Source organism: Hyla sarda, chromosome 6, assembly GCF_029499605.1.
Source record: "Hyla sarda isolate aHylSar1 chromosome 6, aHylSar1.hap1, whole genome shotgun sequence".
Classification (NCBI taxonomy): Eukaryota; Metazoa; Chordata; class Amphibia; order Anura; family Hylidae; genus Hyla; species Hyla sarda.
In genome coordinates this window covers 60,583,795-60,603,329 of record NC_079194.1, presented here as the reverse complement: position 1 = coordinate 60,603,329, position 19,535 = coordinate 60,583,795, and positions in this window count along the sequence as shown.

The following is a 19,535-nucleotide window of genomic DNA, read 5'->3' as shown; positions in this document are numbered from 1 at the left end:
ATACGCACTTCCGGGACGCCGCTCTAACTTCCGCCAACCACTCATGGAGTCATGTGATACGGCGCACATCTCGTGAGCCACTAGAGGATTCTTGTATTATGGCAGGATAGGGGACTAGCTATTAGCTATGATATTGTACAGACCTGTGAGACCTTTGTGTCTAATCTTCAAGACATCCAGTGAAAAATTGCATAAATATTCCGCTGCAGATTTCATGGAAGCAAGCTGATGTCCTAGCTCGTCTGGACACTCCATCCTGGATTTCGTGGGATAACTGCCTTATCCAGAGTCTCAAAGCTCTGGATAATGGTACAGAGGACAGGGCAGCTCTACTGAGTGCGGGCAGATTAATATGGGATCTTTTCAGCAACGTGTCGGCCTTCCTATCCATAGGGTCTTTCAACAATATGGATTTGTCTGCTGGAAAAAAGGATTTCTTGGAAACTTTAGCAATGGCTGGATCCACCTCAGCAGGTTGATCCCAATCTTCTGACACCACTGGGTCCAGCCTATACATCATCTTAAACCTCAATCCGAGGTCTAGCCATTTATCAGGGTTTCTCCACTCCTTATCCATCACACTTTCCAGTACGTGATGACCCAGAACTACAGTCACTCTTTTCTTAAGAAAATAAAAAAGGGTTTCCTTGTCCTGGCCAGACCTCTCATGTTTCCCAGATTCAATGCAACGCTTAACCCCTTTTATCAGCCCTTCAGCGTTTTCTTTTTTGAAGAGGTAGAAGTCTTCCAAGATCAATTCAGGCTCTGAGGAGGAGTCTGAAAGATCCGAATCTGACGAGGATGAATAGCTCTTCCTTTTCCTTTACGGACCAGCCACAGAGGCTGATTGCTCAGAAGAGGAAGCTGACCACAACTTTTTAACATATTTCTTTCTGCTTTTACCTTTATGACCAGAATGATTAGATTTTACTGAACTAGAAGATGATTCTCAGGAGGAGGATGCCTTCCTAACCGGTTTCTTTTTTGCTGTCTGAAAAATTTTCCCAGAACCAGCTTACAAAATGGATTTAGCCTCTGACGCCAGTGCAGGCGATTTTTCCGGGGCGAGGGCAGATGTCCTTTCTGAAGCTTTTGCAGACAACTGGTGCATCTTTTAACCTTTATCTCAGCAGTTTTATTTTTATCTGCTCAATTATTACAGTCGTCATACGGGCAGTCGTCCGGCAAGGGCTGTTCAAAAGATATACAGCATCTGTGCTTTGTCTTGGACCTCCTTTTACCTGACCCAACCTCAGACATCTATGAAAAAAGCACATTATTTTTCCCTAAGCACTTTATTCAAACTGGGGACCTATTAATTTTCACTTTTACTTTAAAGTAGAAAAATCTTTTATCACATTAACTAGAACCCGGCTGCCCAGCTCAGAGAGACCGAAGCAGCTCAGAATTTGGCCTGGTATGGATTTCACGCCGGCTCCCCGCAGTGCTAGACCACTTGTGATGTCACATGCGCGCACCCCGCCAGCCGATAAGAAAGAAACAGCTGGGGGCCACGTGCATACAAGCTCTGCTGCAGGGAGTACTGAACAGCCGAGTGACACAGGGCGGCGGATAAGGTAAGATCCGGACCTTGAAGCAGCAGGAGCATTAGCAGGTTAAAACATAACTTATCTTGCGCAGAGATCCGTAACACTGATCGGGGCCGTGCATCAGACCGGTCCAGGATCCCGCACTGGCCGCAATACCCGGCAATAATTATACACTGCTACACCAGCTAATATAATAAAACATAACTCTGCAAAGAATTGGTAATATATCCAGGACCCCGCACTGGCACCAGTACACCGGGACCGCACCGGACAGCGATACTCTGCAATAAAAGTTCTACTTTAGTTACCCAAACACAGTCATATATATATATATATATATATATATATATATATACACATACATACACTGTAGTGAAGTGGTGACATAGCCAGGACCCCACACTGGCAAATAAGTATGCTAGAGCATGTTGATGATTACCAGGACCCGCACCAATAAAAAACGGGACCCTGCATTGGTTACTTCCTAACAGCAAAACCGGGACCCCGCACCGGAACATACCTGCTAGATCCAATTTCTTACCACGGCCCCGCACTGGTAGCTTTTTGAAGGCCCGAGACTCCACACCGGCCAGACGTTGTAGCCAAGTCACTGCAAGGCCAAATCCACTAAGGTGGGATGATCCATCTTGGTAAGGACTAGAAAAAACACCAACCCAACAATTATGTTAATTATTATAGTTTTTTTTTCTAGGGGATGGTCCTGATTTGGGATGGCAAACTAGTATATCCCCTTCTGTGCTCCCAGAGGGCCGATGAGGAAATTGGGTTTTTGTGAAAATGTCGGGGACATGCCCCTTTTTAGTAGCCAAGCCCCCTTCCCTATACAGCAATGCCCCTTTTTTGTTTTTTCTCAGTAAAATGGAGAGTTGGTCAGGATTTTTTAAATTCTGCTGCAAATTCTGGCGCAATGCACCAGAATCTGGCGCACAGCCCGACAAAACATGTTGGTTTTATAATAGTAAATCAGGGCCATTGTATATGTGAGTCAATATGCAATTTATTTGGCATGACCATTTTCTTTACAAGCAGAGAATTTTAAATTCAGAAAAATTCTATTTTTTTCCAATTATTCATGAAATTTTGGAGTTTTTCACAAAAGTAACGCTGCAAGTATAGATTAATATTTACCAGTTATAAATGAGAATATGTGACGAAAAAATTATTGCAGAATCATTACGATAGGTAAGACAATCCCAGAGTTAATAATGGATAAAGTGAAAGGTCATATTTTAAAAATTTGGCTGTGTCCTTAAAGTCAAAACAGGCTGTGAACATCAGGTCACCTAAGAATAAAAGAAGGATCAGATTTTATGTTAGTTTATGTTTTAATAAATCAATACTTTACATACCTGTGGTAAGGACAAAAACAGATAAAAGTTTTTAGTTTCTGCCAATTTCAGAAAGAAGAAGGGCTTGTGGCTTTGCTCCATGCCTGATGACTACCTTTTTTAAACTTTTTAGCTATACCTTTTATGACTCCAAAATTTGAAGCTCTGAAAAGAGGGACAGCTTAGATATGCACAAAAAAAAATTTTTTAAGCCTCGTCTGTACTCTAGCTCATTTACATCCAGTCACAAACAGTCTTCACCTCCAAATAACAGTTACCTAACAAAAACATAATGAAAGCATATGGTAGAGTCAAAATGAAATATTTAGGGGGGTTTCTAGTGATGGAACTACACCCCACTACACATTTTTGTATAAAAAATCTATTTAAGGGTTGTACTTCCTTCTGTAACCATTAGGGAGAGGTCAATGCAAATGGATTCATAAATTAGTTCAATAAAAGCAGTAAAATTCCTTATGCAGTATGCTCTCCTAGTGGTAGCTGGAGAAATGTTACACTCTACACATGTGAATGACAGGTACAAAGGGTAATTGAATCACACTATATAAAAAAAAAAACAGACCCTTATAAAGAATTCTGGACATACTTTAGACTGAAATCATATACATTTTCCTTCCCAAGAATGCTAGTAACATATGCACCATCCAAAGCAATAATATACATATCACTTTTTAAATGACGTGATCAATAGAGATTGCAGTTCACTGATCAATTAAACAGTTAGTCCCACTCATCCCTGGTGTCTAGTGGCCCCATCGTCCTTGATGGGTCGCTAGGCCAGCCCAAGGCCTTACCTTTGCCTCTGAGTCTTCCATGCAATAGCAATAGAGTGCTGATCTCATAGATCAATTCTGTATTCAATTGGCAGCATGTGAACATACCATTAAAGGAGCATTCTCATCTGGACATCTGTGGTAAATCCACAGGAAAGGACATAAGTGTCTGAAAGATGTGGACCTGCATATATCTCGAGATAGAGTGGGGCCCCAAGAGGCAAAACAAAAAAAAAAAAAACAGTTAGCATAACTTAGACATTAATGGGGAGTTTCAGTAATGAAGAACATTATGGCATCTTTCATATATTTTGTTGTTAGTATTTATTTATTTTTTTTTTGAGTATTTTTTTGTGATTTAAACACAGCAACTGATAGGTAGAATTGCCATTTCTTTTTGGTGTAATACAAATGGGAGTTGCGTAAACAGCTGGCGAGCACCACAGGCTATGCTGTTTCCTGAACTTCCATGTTGTGGAAACAAGGTAGCTCATCGTACTTCACGTTATGAAACTCCAATCAATCCCTATGGAAGTTATATAAACTTTATAAAGCAGTCCATTCAGCTCTTTTCATTCTTTCAGTCATATATGGTGTATCATGTAAATATACTATATTTGTCCTGAATGGGGATACCCCTTTAAGGGATTAAGGATATCTCTTCACTTGACCAGAGGAAGGGCAGTTACACAGGGCATCTCTTGGTGAGGATGACTTGCCTTCCCCTATATTACACGGACAATCCAATGATTGCAATAAGTGCAGTATAAGGCAAAGTTTATTGCATTTTTCCAGACATTTGTGTCCCAATTTTTCCTTTATGTTACTTTTTAGCGATCGCTTTAAATTTTAGGCAAGTTTTTGTTATAATTATGCCTAAACCTGGCCCCCTGGTCAATTAGCCACCCCACATTATTATAAAATCAATGCCCAAAACATTCCAGCACAAGTGCTTTTGTTCAGCTTAAAAAACCCTTCTCCATGTGTGAACAATTATATGTAGCACAAAAAAGATATGATCATTGTTTATACGCTGTGTACAAAAACAACCAATTTCCTATAGACCTGCAAAGAGCACATACTTGGGAACGCAAACATTTTGCAATCTAGCAAACGCATTTTTAAAATAAATACACTTGAAAATACACTATGTGGACATAGCCTAAAGCTAAATTTCTCCCAAAAAGGCACTGCAGGGTTAAACAACGCATAAGGTATGTGGGGGGGGGGGGGATTTATCATTAGTGCAGATTTTTGCGCAATGCAAAACCTGCTGCGCAGATGTGCGGTTTCCCCAGCTGCTATTAATTATGTTGTGCATGTCACTTTATAATTCATTTGCACAAATGACAGGAAGCTCACAAACATTTCTATGCCAACTAATCACTGGGGTACATTTGCGCCAAAAATATTTTTAAGCTAATGATAAATTCAGTACACCAACCAGGTAATAACCACGCCTCGGGAAAGCACACAAGAGAAAAAACAGACAAAGCAGTGTAGATAACATAAAAAGATTAAAAATAATAACACACTATACAGTTTTGGAGTTGCCCGCCAGTTGATAAATTCCCCCTCTTTAGAGTAGGGTCACAAATAGCGTATACCCAGCGTATTTCAAGCTGTGCAAAATCCTCTGCATATTCTACTGAGCAGTCACACAGGGCTTCCCATGGCAGGCGGGCACGCACCAGCACGCTGGGCCCGCCTTCTAACCACCCTACACTTACAGGGCTGTTGCATGAAATATGCTGTGTATACGCTATGTGTGACCCTCCTCTAAGGGTACGTTTAAATTGAGGAAATTCAGCAAGGAAAATGTCCTTGCTGAATTTTCCTGAATGTCCTTGGTATCAGTACTTATGTCTTCTGAAATTTGTGTAAAAAATGTACGTACATTAACGGATGCAGGTGTAGGCCATCCAGCAAGAACAGTTTCCCATTGTCTTGCATAAAAAAATAAAATAATGGATTCCAACATATATTTTTTTTTTTTTTTTTGCATTTTTGTGGGGCATTTTTCCATCCTTCAATTCTTATTTGTGTGTTAATATCCTCCTTCAATTGTTGTCCCCCAATGTTCTCTTCACTGCTACCACCAGGTAAGAGGAGAGAGTCAAATATGGATATTGTTGACGGCAACTAGATACTGTAGGTGAAGTGGTTTGCAGCTGCACCTCCATGATTTCATTTCTTTTTAGAGCAAGCAGCTATTTGTGCACTTTTGCCTGCACATTTATAATTTGTTCAAGTATCAAAAATTTAAAAGGGGTACTCCACAGCCCCAGCATTTGGAACATTTTGTTCTGAACGCTGGTTGCGGGCTGCGAGGGTCATGATGTCACTGCCTTGCCCTCGTGACATCACACCACGCCCCTTCCCATAGACTTGCATTGAGAAGGCTTGGTGTGACTTCAAGAGGGATGTGGCCCGCAGCCCACACCCAGCGTTCGGAACAAAATGTTCTGAATGCTGGGGCAGTGGAGTACCCCTTTAACCTCCTAAATCTTGGGTCCAGTGCAGTAGAAATAATGACAAGATTTAGGACCTGTTCTGAAAGGACATCACTCCTGCTGTAAAGCTGGTTGGTTGCAGTGGCTTGGAAGCACCTCATGGGCTAAGATTCAAAAGTAGCACACTCACTGGACCTCAACAACCCCTTGACAAGTGTAGACATGGAAAGGTAAAGCTGTATAATCTTGCCCACTAATGAACACAGTGGCGCATTTAAAAGGCTTAAAGGGGTACTGTACTCCGGTGCTTAGACATCTCATCCCCTATCCAAAGGATAAGATGTCTGACCGCGGGAGTCCCGCCGCTGGGGACCCCTGTGATCTTGCACGAGGCACCCTGTTTGTAATCAGACCCCGTGTGTTCGCTCCGGGTCTGATCACAGGGCGGCGTGTGACGTCACTTCTGCGCCCCCGTGTGACATCACGCTCCGCCCCTCAATGCAAGCCTATGGGAGGGGGCGTGACAGCTATCACGCCCCCTCCCGTAGGCTTGCATTGAGGGGCGGAGCGAGACGTCACACGGCGCCCGCCCTGTAATCGCCCGTAATCAGACCCGGGGACTGATTACAAACGGGGTGCCGCATGCAAGATCACGGGGGTCCCCAGTGGCGAGACTCCCGCGGTCAGGCATCTTATCCCCTATCCTTTGGATAGGAGATAAGATGTCTAAGCACCGGAGTACCCCTTTAAGCACAGTAGAAAGTTTGTTAAGAACACTCCATTGTTCTGGCTTTAGGTCTCGATAATGTTTGCCCCTTTGGGTAACTGATGGGTCTGACAATGTTGCAACCTCCTCCAACCATTCTGCAATGTGTGCAGCTGTGGCCTTCTCTTCCAAAAACATGGTTGTGAGACAGATTCATCTTCCACTCATCCCTATGTAGTGGCATGTAATGCCAAGGTAAGCCTCAGTTGTTACGCTGGTCCATATATCTGCAGTGAAGGCAATTCTGCTCTTATTAGCGCTAATGGTATCCTTCGGTATCAATCTGTTAAAACCGCAGCTTGTTGAGGGTACAAGGGGGATTTAGATACACAAATTCACTTATAGAACATTCTTTCTGAAATGATTGAAAAGTAATATATCAGAAATATGAGTAGATTTGACAGTTTTTTTCTGCATAATATTAATCATTAGTTATTTAATCCGTATTAAGTTACTAGGCTTTTCCTTCCTCTGTTAAGCAAACGTGTTTTCTTCTAGTGTACTCATGCATCACCATAGTTATGGTCTTAATATACAATGGTCATCCCGGAAGCAATTAATATTGTAACTTGAGGGATCACTGTATACAGTAAATACGGTCTAAATACTGCATATTATAGCCCTCTATGGGGAATTAAAAAGTGTTAAAAAAAATGTCCAAAATTATATTAAAGCTCATCCCATAAACCTAAAAAGACTCCCTTTCCCATAAAAAATTAAATTTAATAAACATGTTTGATATCGCTGCATAAAAAAAAAAAAATACCAACTGCTAGAAATGACAAAGAGGTAGGTGGAGTGTCCTTAAAAAATTATTTCAGGGACTTAGGCCGCAAGCTTAACCCCTTAAGGACCAGGCCATTTTACACCTTAGGACCAGAGCGTTTTTTGCACATCTGACCACTGTCACTTTAAACATTAATAACTCTGGAATGCTTTTAGTTATCATTCTGATTCCAAGATTGTTTTTTCTTGACATATTCTACTTTAACATAGTGGTAAAATTTTGTGGTAACTTGCATCCTTTCTTGGTGAAAAATCCCCAAATTTGATGAAAAATTTGAAAATTTTGCATTTTTCTAACTTTGAAGCTCTCTGCTTGTAAGGAAAATGGATATTTAAAAAAAAAATTTTTATTCACATTTCCAATAGGTCTACTTTATGTTTGAATCATAAAATTGACGTGTTTTTACTTTTGGAAGACACCAGAGGGCTTCAAAGTTCAACAGCAATTTTCCAATTTTTCACAAAATTTTCAAACTCACTATTTTTCAGGGACCAGTTCAGGTTTGAAGTGGATTTGAAGGGACTTCATATTAGAAATACCCCACAAATGACCCCATTATAAAAAAAACTGCACCCCCCAAAGTATTCAAAATGACATTTAGTGAGTGTTTTAACCCTTTAGGTGTTTCACAGGAAAAGCAGCAAAGTGAAGGAGAAAATTCACAATCTTCATTTTTTACACTCGCATGTTCTTGTAGACCCAATTTTTGAATTTTTACAAGGGGTAAAAAGGAGAAAATGTATACTTATATTTGTAGCCCAATTTCTCTCGAGTAAGGACAAACCTCATATGTCTATGTAAATTGTCCGGCGGGCGCAGTAGTGGGCTCAGAAGCGAAGGAGCGACAAGGGGATTTTGGAGAGTACGTTTTTCAGAAATGGTTTTTGGGGGGCATGTTGCATTTAGGAAGCCCCTATGGTGCCAGAACAGCAAAAAAAAAAAAACACATGGCATACCATTTTGGAAACTAGACCCCTTGAGGAACGTAACAAGGAATTAAGAGAGCTTTAATACCCCACAGGTGTTTCTCGACTTTTGCATATGTAAAAAAAAAAAAAATTTCACTAAAATGTGTGTTTCCCCCCAAATTTCACATTTTTGCAAGGGTTAGTAGCAGAAGAAAAAAAAAATTTGTAACCCCATCTCTTCTGAGTATGGAGGTACCCCATAAGTTGACCTGAAGTGCACTACGGGCGAACTACAATGCTCAGAAGAGGAGGAGCACCATTGAGCTTTTGGAAAGAGAATTCATTTGGAATGGTAGTCAGGGGCCATGTGCATTTACAAAGCCCCCCGTGGTGCCAGAACAGTGGACCCCCCCCCCCCACATGTGACCCTATTTTGGAAACTACACCCCTCACAGAATTTAATAAGTGGTGAAGTGAGCATTTACACCCCACTGGCGTTTGACAGATCTTTGGAACAGTGGGCTGTGCAAATGGAAATTTAAATTTTTTATTTTCACGGATCACTGTTCCAAAAATCTGTCAGACACCTGTGGGGCATAAATGCTCACTGTACCCCTTATTACATTACATGAGGGGTGTAGTTTCCAAAATGGGGTCACATGTGGGGGGGTCCATTGTTCCGGTACCATGGGGGCTTTGTAAACACAAGTGGCCTTCAATTCCGGACAAATTTTCTCTTCAAAATCCCAATGGCGCTCCTTCTCTTCTGAGCATTGTAGTGCACCCATAGAGCACTTTACATCCACATATGGGGTATGTTCTTACTCAGAAGAAATGGGGTTACAAATTTTGGGGGTCTTTTTTCCTATTTTCCCTTGTGAAAATGAAAAATTTAGGGTGACAGTATTTTAGTGAAAAAAATTTTTTTTTCCATTTTCCCATCCAACTTTAATGAAAATTCGTCAAACACCTGTGGGGTGTTAAGGCTCACTATACCCCTTGTTACGTTCTGTGAGGGGTGTCGTTTCCAAAATGGGGTCACGTGGGTATTTTTTTTTTGGGGTTTATGTCAGTACCTGTGTAAAATCAGCCACCCCTGTGCAAATCACCAATTTAGGCCTCAAATGTACATGGTGCACTCTCACTCCTGAGCCTTGTTGTGCGTCCGCAGAACATTTTACGCCCACATATGGGGTATTTCCGTACTCAGGAGAAATTGCGTTACAAATTTTGGGGGTCTTTTTTTCCTTTTACCTCTCGTGAAAATAAAAAGTAAAGGACAACACCAGCATGTTAGTGTAAAAAAAATGTTTTTTTTACACTAACAGGCTGGTGTAGACCCCAACTTTTCTTTTTCATAAGGGGTAAAAGGAAAAAAAGGCCCCAAAATTAGTAGTGCAATTTCTCCCAAGTATGGAGATACCCCATATGTGGCACTAAACTGTTTCCTTGAAATACGACAGGGCTCTGAAGTGAGAGAGCGCCATGCGCATTTGAGGACTAAATTGGGGATTGCATAGGGGTGGACATAGGGGGTATTCTACGCCAGTGATTCCCAAACAGGGTGCCTCCAGCTGTTGCTAAACTTCCAGCATGCCTGGACAGCCAGTGGCTGTCTGGAAACACTGCTGTACAATACATTTTTTATTTTTATTGGGGGGACAGTGTAAGGGGGTGTATATATAGTGTTTTACCCTTTATTATGTGTTAGTGTAGTGTTTTTAGGGTACGTTCACACTGGCGGAGGTTTATAGTGAATTTACCGCTAGGAGTTTGCGCTGCGGCGAAAAATTTGCCGCAGCTCATACTTGAAGTAGTAAACTTACTGTAAACCCGCCAGTGTGAATGCACCCTGTACGTTCACATGGGGGGGGGGGGATGGGGGGGCAAACCTCCGGCTGTTTCAAAACTACAACTCCCAGCATTTACTGACAGACCGTGCATGCTGGGAGTTGTACTTTTGCAACAGCTGGAGGCACACTGGTTGGAAAACCATTAGGTTCTGTTACCTAACCCAGTATTTTCCAACCAGTGTGCCTCCAGCTGTTGCAAAACTACAACTCCCAGCATGTACTGATTGCCAAGGGATCGCAATTACAACTCCCAGCATGCAGAGACAGCTGTTTGCTGTTTAGGCATGCTGGGAGTTGCAGTTTTACAACATCTGGAGAGCTATAGTTTAGAGACCACTGCACCGTGGTCTCCAAACTGTGGACCTCCAGATGTTGCAAAGCTACAACTCCCAGCATGCCCAGACAGCAAACTGCTGGAGGGATCTGCGGGGATCCGATCATTCATAACGCCGCACGGAGGTCCCCTCTCCTTCCTCCGTCCGGCTCCCGGCGTCTCCTGCTCTGGTCTGTGATCGAGCAGACCAGAGCAGAAGATGACCGAAAACACTGATCTGTTCTATGTCCTATACATAGAACAGATCAGTATTAGCAATCATGGTATTGCTATGAATAGTCCCCTATGGGGACTATTCAAGTGTAAAAAAAAAATGTAAAAAAATTTAAAAGTAAAAAAAAAGTGAAAAATCCCCTCCCCAATAAAAAAAGTTAAACGTCCGTTTTTTCCTATTTTACCCCCAAAAAGCGTAAAATTTTTTTTTTATAGACATATTTGGTATCGCCGCGTGCGTAAATGTCCGAACTATAAAAATAAAATGTTAATGATCCCGTACGGTGAACGGCGTGAACGAAAAAAAAAAGTCCAAAATTCCTACTTTTTTAATACATTTTATTAAAAATAAATTATAAAAAATGTATTAAAAGTTTTTTATATGCAAATGTGGTATCAAAAAAAAGTAAAGATCATGGCGCAAAAAATGAGCCCCCATACCGCCGCTTATACGGAAAAATAAAAAAGTTATAGGTCATCAAAATAAAGGGATTATAAACGTACTAATTTGGTTAAAAAGTTTGTGTTTTTTTTTAAGCGCAACAATAATATAAAAGTATGTAATAATGGGTATCATTTTAATCGTATTGACCCTCAGAATAAAGAACACACGTCATTTTTACCATAAATTGTACGACGTGAAAACGAAACCTTCCAAAATTAGCAAAATTGCGTTTTTCGTTTTAATTTCCCCACAAAAATAGTGTTTTTTGGTTGCGCCATACATTTTATGATATAATGAGTTATGTCATTACAAAGGACAACTGGTCGCACAAAAAACAAGTCCTCATACTAGTCTGTGGATGAAAATATAAAAGAGTTATGATTTTTAGAAGGCGAGGAGGAAAAAATGAAAACGTAAAAATTAAATTGTCTGAGTCCTTAAGGCCAAAATGGGCTGAGTCCTTAAGGGGTTAAAGGGGTACTCCAGTGAAAAACTTGTACCAGAAAGTTAAACAGATTTGTTAATTACTTCTATTAAAAAATCGTAATCCTTTCAGTACTTATGAGCTTCTGAAGTTAAGGTTGTTCTTTTCTAAGTGAACCGCACAGTTTAGAAGAGGTTTGATATGGGGATTTGCTTCCAAACTGGGCAGTTCCCGAGACACGTGTCATCAGAGAGCACTTAGAAAAGAACAACCTTAATTTCAGAAGCTCATAAGTACTGAAAGGATTAAGATTTTTTAATAGAAGTAATTTACAAATCTGTTTAACTTTCAGGAGCCAGTTGATCTATAAAAAAAAAAAGTTTTTTCCTGGATAACCCCTTTAAACTACTAAAACAGGACAGCAGTGAAGAAGCATTAAAAAGCTATAGAGAAAAATGTAAAATATGTTGAAAAAACTGATAAAAGCCGCAAAAATTGAGACAGAAAGACTCATTGCCAGAGTAAAACTAACCCTAAAATGTTCTTTAACTATATAAATAACAAAAAGGTCAAAAATGAAAGTGTAGGCCATTTAGCCCCTTAAGGGCCAGGCCAATGTTATTTTAGCGTTTTCGTTTTTTTCCTCCTCGCCTTCTAAAATCCATAACTCTTTTATATTTCCATCTACAGACCCATGTAAGGGCTTGTTTTCTGCATGACCAATTGTACTTTGTAATGAAACCTCTCATTTTACCATAAAAAGACGGCAAACCCCCAAAAATATTTTTTTAGGGAGGAAATTTAAATGAAAACAACAATTTTGCACATTTTGGAGGGTTTCCTTTTCATACTGTTCAATTTACGGTAAAAGTTACATGTGTTTATTCTGTGGGTCAATACGATTAAAATAATACCCATGGCTAGATACTTTTATATTTTTGTACCGCTTAAAAAAAAAAAATCTAAAACTTTTTGTACAAAATCAGTAATCTAAAATTGCCCTATTTTGACCACCTATAACTTTTTCATCTTTCCGTATATAGGGCGGTATGAGGGCTCATTTTTTGCACCGTCATCTGTCCTTTTTATCGATACCACATTTGCATATAAAACTTAGATCATTTTTTATAAATTTTTTGGGGGAATAAAATGTGACAAAAAAGCAGCATTTTTTTTCTTTTTTTATATTTTGTATGTATACGCCGTTCACAGGATCATTAATTACAGGATCATTATATTTTGATATTTCAAATATTTACGCACGCGGCGATACCAAATATGTTTCTAAAAAAAAAAAATGTACGCTCTGGGGGTAAAATGGGAAAAATTTTCATTTTTATTGGGAGGGGATTTTTCACTTTTTTTTACTTTTTATTTTTACATTTAAAATGTAATTTTTTTTTTTACACTTATGACTAGAGATGAGCGAACTTACAGTAAATTCGATTCGTCACGAACTTCTCGGCAGTTGATGACTTATCCTGCATAAATTAGTTCAGCTTTCAGGTGCACCGGTGGGCTGGAAAAGGTGGATACAGTCCTAGGAAAGAGTCTCCTAGGACTGTATCCACCTTTTCCAGCCCACCGGAGCACCTGAGAGCTGAACTAATTTATGCAGGATAAGTCATCAACTGCCGAGCCGAGAAGTTCGTGATGAATCAAATTTACTGTCAGTTCGCTCATCTCTACTTATGACCCCATAGGGGGACTATCTATAGCAATCATTTGATTGCTAATACTGTTCAGTGCCGGCCAGAGCATAGGACATAGCACTGATCAGTATTATCGGCTATCTCCTGCTCTGGTCTGCTCGATCTCTGACCAGAGCAGGAGATGCCGGAAGACAGACGGAGGCAGGTGAGGGGACCTCCGTCTGCCATTACAGATGATCGGATCGCCGTGGAAGCGCTGTGGGCGATCCAATCATCTATTTTAACATGCGCATTGCCGCAGATGCCATGATCTGTACTGATCATGGCATCTGAGGGGTTAATGGCGGAGGTGGCGATCGTGGATGCCGGATATTACCGGCGGGTCCCCGGCTGCCGATAGCTCCGATGCTCGCCGTCATACACAGAACGTAAATGTACATCCTGGTGCGCGAAGTACTGCCAAACCAGGATGCACATTTACATCCGTGGTCATTAAGGGGTGAAAAAGTGATGAAGAAATTATAGACGGGGATCAGGAAAAAGCAAATATATTAAACAATTACTTCTCCACTGTATTCACCGAGGAAAATGACATGCCAGGTGAAATACAGCGAGATAAGGTAAACTCCCCAGTACAGGTCACCTGTCTAAGGCTGGGTTCACACTACGTTTTTCAACTAAGGTTCCCGCATACGTTTTCTATCAAAAACCGTATGGGGGGAAAAACGGATGGAACAGTATGGGAAAAAGTAAACCGTATGGGTTTTTAAACAGTATACTGTTTTTAAAAGTGCATACAGTTCCGTCAGTTTTTACAGAAAAAAAACCCATACGTTTTTGAAATTTTTGTCCATTTTTAATGGGAGGGGTCTTGGGTGGGGACTTTAGGATTCAAATGCGCATGTGCAAAGTAAAAACGTATACGTTCTTCCCGTACGGAACCGTATACATGTGCGTTTCCCATTGACGTCCATGTTAAAAAAACGTATGCAGTTGCAGTACGGTTTTTAAACCGGAGTCAAAACCGTGGTTGACCACGATTTTGTCTCCGGTTTAAAAACCGTACTGCAACCGCATACGTTTCTTTTAACATGGACGTCAATGGGAAACGCACATGTATACGGTTCCATACGGGAAAAACGTATACGTTTTTTACTTTGCACATGCGCATTTGAATCCTAAAGTTCCCACCCAAGACCCTTCCCATTAAAAATGGACAAAATTTTCAAAAACGTATGGGTTTTTTTTCTACAAAAACGGACGGAACAGTATGCACTTTTAAAAACAGTATACTGTTTAAAAACCCATACGGTTTACTTTTTCCCATACTGTTCCATCCGTTTTTTTCCCCATACGGTTTTTGATAGAAAACGTATGCGGGAACCTTAGTTGAAAAACGTAGTGTGAACCCAGCCTAACAAGGACTGTTCCCCAGGACTGGCACATAGCAAATGTGGTGCCAATATTTAAAAAGGGGTCAAAAGGTGACCCCGGGAATTACAGACCTGTTTGTTTAACCTTTGTTGTATGTAAATTGTTTGAGGGTTTTGAAAGAGATGCTATTTTGGAGTATCTTGGTAAAAATAAATGTATGACCCCATATCAGCATGGCTTTATGAGGGATCGGTCCTGTCAAACTAACCTGATCAGCTTTTATGAGGAGGTGAGCTCCAGACTGGACCAGGGGCAATCGCTGGATTTTGTATATCTGGATTTTTCCAAAGCATTTGATACAGTGCCACATAAAAGATTGGTGCATAAAATGAAAAGGATTGGGCTGGGGGAGAATGAGTGTAAGTAACTGGCTCAGTGATTGGAAACAGGGTGGTTATTAATGGTACTTATTCTGATTGGGTGACTGTTACTAGTGGGGTACCACAGGGGTCAGTCTTGGCTCCTGTTCTATTTAATATATTAATTAATGACCTTGTAGAGGGGTTGAATAGTAAAGTAGTAATCTTTGCAGATGATACTAAACTCTGTAAAGCAGTAAACACAACAGAGGACAGTGAACTGTTGCAAATGGATCTGGATAGGTTGGAGGTTTGGGCTGGGAAGTGGCAGATGAGGTTCAACACAGATAAATGTAAGGTAATTCACATGGGGAAGAAAAATCCGGGCTGGGATTATGTATTAAATGGGAGAACACTTGGGACGACTGACGTGAAAAAGGACTTGGGAGTCTTAGTTCATAGTAAATGTATCTGTAGTGACCAGTGTTGGGCAGCTGGCCAAGGCAAATAAAATCATGGGGTGCATCAATAGGGGCATAGATGCCCACGACAAGGAAATAATTCTACCGCTGTACACATCACTTGTCAAAGCACACATAGAATACTGTGTACAGTACTGGGCACCAGTGTACAAGAAAGATATAATGGAGCTGGAGAGGGTTCAAAGACGGGCAACCAGAGTAGTACAGGGAATGGGAGGACTACAGTACCCAGAGAGATTATCAGAATTAGGGTTATTTAGTTTAAAAAAAAAAAAAGAGAAGGCTTAGGGACGACCTAATAACTATGTATAAATATATCAGAGGACAGTACAGGGATCTCTTCCATGATCTATTTATACCCAGGACTGTATCTATAACAAGGGGGCATCTTCTATGTCTTGAGGAAAGAAGGTTTCTACACCAGCACAGATGGGGATTCTTTACTGTAAGAGCAGTGAGACTGTTGAATTCTCTGCCTGAGGAGGTGGTCATGGTTAACTATTAGTGTTAGGAGCGAATATTCGCATTTCGTATTTTTATCGCGAATATCACAAATTCACAAATATTGCAAATATATTCGCTATATATTCGAAATTGCGAGTATTCGCTTTTTTCCACATATGCAGATATGTGAATATCCGCATATGTGAATATTCACATATTCCTTCTTTTCACTTGTGGGCCAATTAGAATGATGCAAATACACTTGTCAGAGGTTATCAACAACATCCCTAGCAACCAATAGTAAAGTTGCCCACCCCCTCACTGTTTTCGTCCTCGAATACACGAATATTCACGAGAATATTCACATATGCGAACATAACAAATACGCAAAATTCAGGAATATAAAACGAATATTCGTCTATATATTGGCGAAATATCGCTAATTCGAATATGGGCAATGCTGCTCATCACTATTAACTATGTAGAAGAGTTCAAAAGTGGTCAAGATTAGGGATCGACCGATTATTGCTTTGGCCGATAATCAAAATTTTGGGCATAACCTTGCCGATAATGCAGATAATGCCCCGCCCACCGCACCGCCGCTGCCCCATTGCCTCCCCCATCCCCGGTTTTATAATTACCTGTTCCCGGGGCCCGCGCTAGTTGTGGCTCCTGCGGTGTCCTGCGTTACGCTGTGCGCTGCGCAATGACGGGTGACGTCCTCAACACGTCATCGTCAGTGCGCACAGTGACCGCTCCGGACGAGAGCCAGAAGAAGCGCGGACCCCAGGAACAGGTAATTATAAAACCGGGGATGGGGCAGCGACAGTGGTTAAACTCAGGACGGGCAGTGGGAGAGAAGCAGGCGGTGGCGGTCTCTGGGCAAGGGGGGGGGGGCAGCGGCGGTGGTAGCGCGGACCCCGGGAACAGGTAATTATAAAACCAGGGATGGGGGAGGCAATGGGGTAGCGGCAGTGGTTAAACTCAGGATTGGCAGGGGGTGAGAGGCGGGTGGCGGCGGTCTCTGGCCCCGAAAAAGACGCTGCAGTTCATTGATTTCAAGCGCCTGCTTTAAATCATTGATCTGCAGTGGCTTCTGTAGGGCTGGGGGGTTGGGAAGAGTGGTGAAATAGCCGATAACTTATACTAGAATATCGGTATATCGGCCGGAAAGTCCACAGCTTATCGGTATCGGCCCTTGGATCCCTAGTCTAGATGTACACTAGATCTATAGGGACAGAACATTGATCAGGGGATTTATTCTGATTGCCATATTTGGAGTCGGGAAGGTAGGTTTACCTCTTTTGCCTTCCTCTGGATCAAGTCAGTAGGGACTCATTAGGGATATAGGTTGAACTTTATGGACTCTGGTCTTTTTTCAACCTTATGAACTATAACTAAAATGCAGATTTTTGGTCACATCATATAAAAGAAAAAGAAAGTGATCAAAAAGTCCCATCAAAACAAAAATGATACCAATAAAAAACTACAGATCAAGGCACAAAAACTAAGCCTTAACCTTGGGGATGAAGGGTTTTCCAGTTTTTGCACTTTAGTTTTTTTCTCCTTACCTTTTAAAAATCATAACCCTTTCGATTTTGCAGCTAAAAATCCATATGATGGCTTATTTTTTACGCCACCAATTCTTCTTTGTAATGACGTCTCATTTTACCCAAAAATCGACGGCGAAACAGAAAAAAAAAATCATTGTGCGACAAAATTGAAGAAAAAAATTCCATTTTGTCAATTTTGGGGGCTTACGTTTCAACGCAGCGCATTTTTCGGTAAAAATGACACCTTATCTTTATTTTGTAGGTCCATACGATTAAAATGATACCCTACTTATATAGGTTGGATTTTGTCGTACTTCTGGAAAAAAAATGTATATGTTTAAAATTGTCATCTTCTGACCCCTATAACTTTTCTATTTTTCTGTGTAGGGGGCAGTATGAGGGCTCATTTTTTTCCCGCTGTGATCTGAAGTTTTTAGCTGTACCATTTATATATTGATCAGACTTTTTAATCACTTTATTCATTTTTTATTATATAAAAATGTATCAAAAATACGCTATTTTGGACTTCCGAATTTTTTTATGAGTACGCCATTGACCGTGCGGTTTAACGATATATTTTTATAATTTGGACATTTCCACACACGGCGATACCACATATACTTATTTTTATTTAGTTTTTTTTTTATTGGGAGACTTTAGACGCAGCATTCAACTTTGAACGGCACGTCTAAAGGGTTAATAGTGCGCGGCATCGCGATCAATGCCACGCGCTATTAGCCACGGGTCCCGGACATTGTTCGAGGCGTTCTAGACAGGGACCAGGCTGAGGGTGTATAGGTACGCCCTCCATCCACAGGGAGTTAAAACAGCCTCGTATACGGAAAAAAAATAACGTTTATAGGGGTCAGAATAAGCAATTTTAAGCATAATGATTTTGTTTAAAAAATAAGTTTGTGTCTTTAAGTAGGACAGTAATAGAAAAAACGATGCAAATTTGGCATTGCTTTAATCATATTGACCCACAGAATAAAGAGTGTGTCATTTTTACCATAAAGTGCACTGCATAAAAAAAAATAAAAAAACTCCCTCAAAAGTTGAAAAATTGCGCTGGCTGTGCTGTAGATTACAAAGTACAATTAGTCATGCACAGGGCTCAAGTACTGCAGGAACGCATGGGAACAGAGTTCCTGCACTTTTTCCACCCACAGCAGTAATACCATTCCCATTAGCAGGACCAGCCCTTGGCTGGTGATCTCTGATGAGTTCCGACACTTTTTTTTCCCCCAGGACTTGATCCCAGTTAACGCAAAAAAAAAAAAAAAAAAAACTCTCGTATGGGTCCATGACTTGTAGATGGATAAAAAGTTACAGCTGAAAGAAGGCGAGGAAGTAAAAATGCAAAACTAAAAATAGGATAATAATGTCCGTCAATGGGAAACGGATGGAATACAGCAGCAGCCTGTAATGTAAACCTTTTTTCCTATAAAAATATAACAAATATATAAAAATATAAATGTTAAGCACGGTGTGAATGTACACTTACAGGTTGTAAAAACAAAACAAAAAAACCTGTAGCCACAAACCAAAAGCCCAACACCTGTTCCAATAAAACCCGCATTGGCTAATGACTGGCTGATACACAACATAAAGGAGTATTGGCCATTGAAGCCGTGTATGGCCGTGTATGGCCGTGTATGGCCGTGTATGGCCGTGTATGGCCGTGTATGGCCGTGTATGGCCGTGTATGGCCGGGGGTCAGCGTTTCTGTGAAGGACGAGCTCGTTTCCCGCCAACAAGAAAAAAAACCTGAAGAATCACCTCACACGAACGCGCA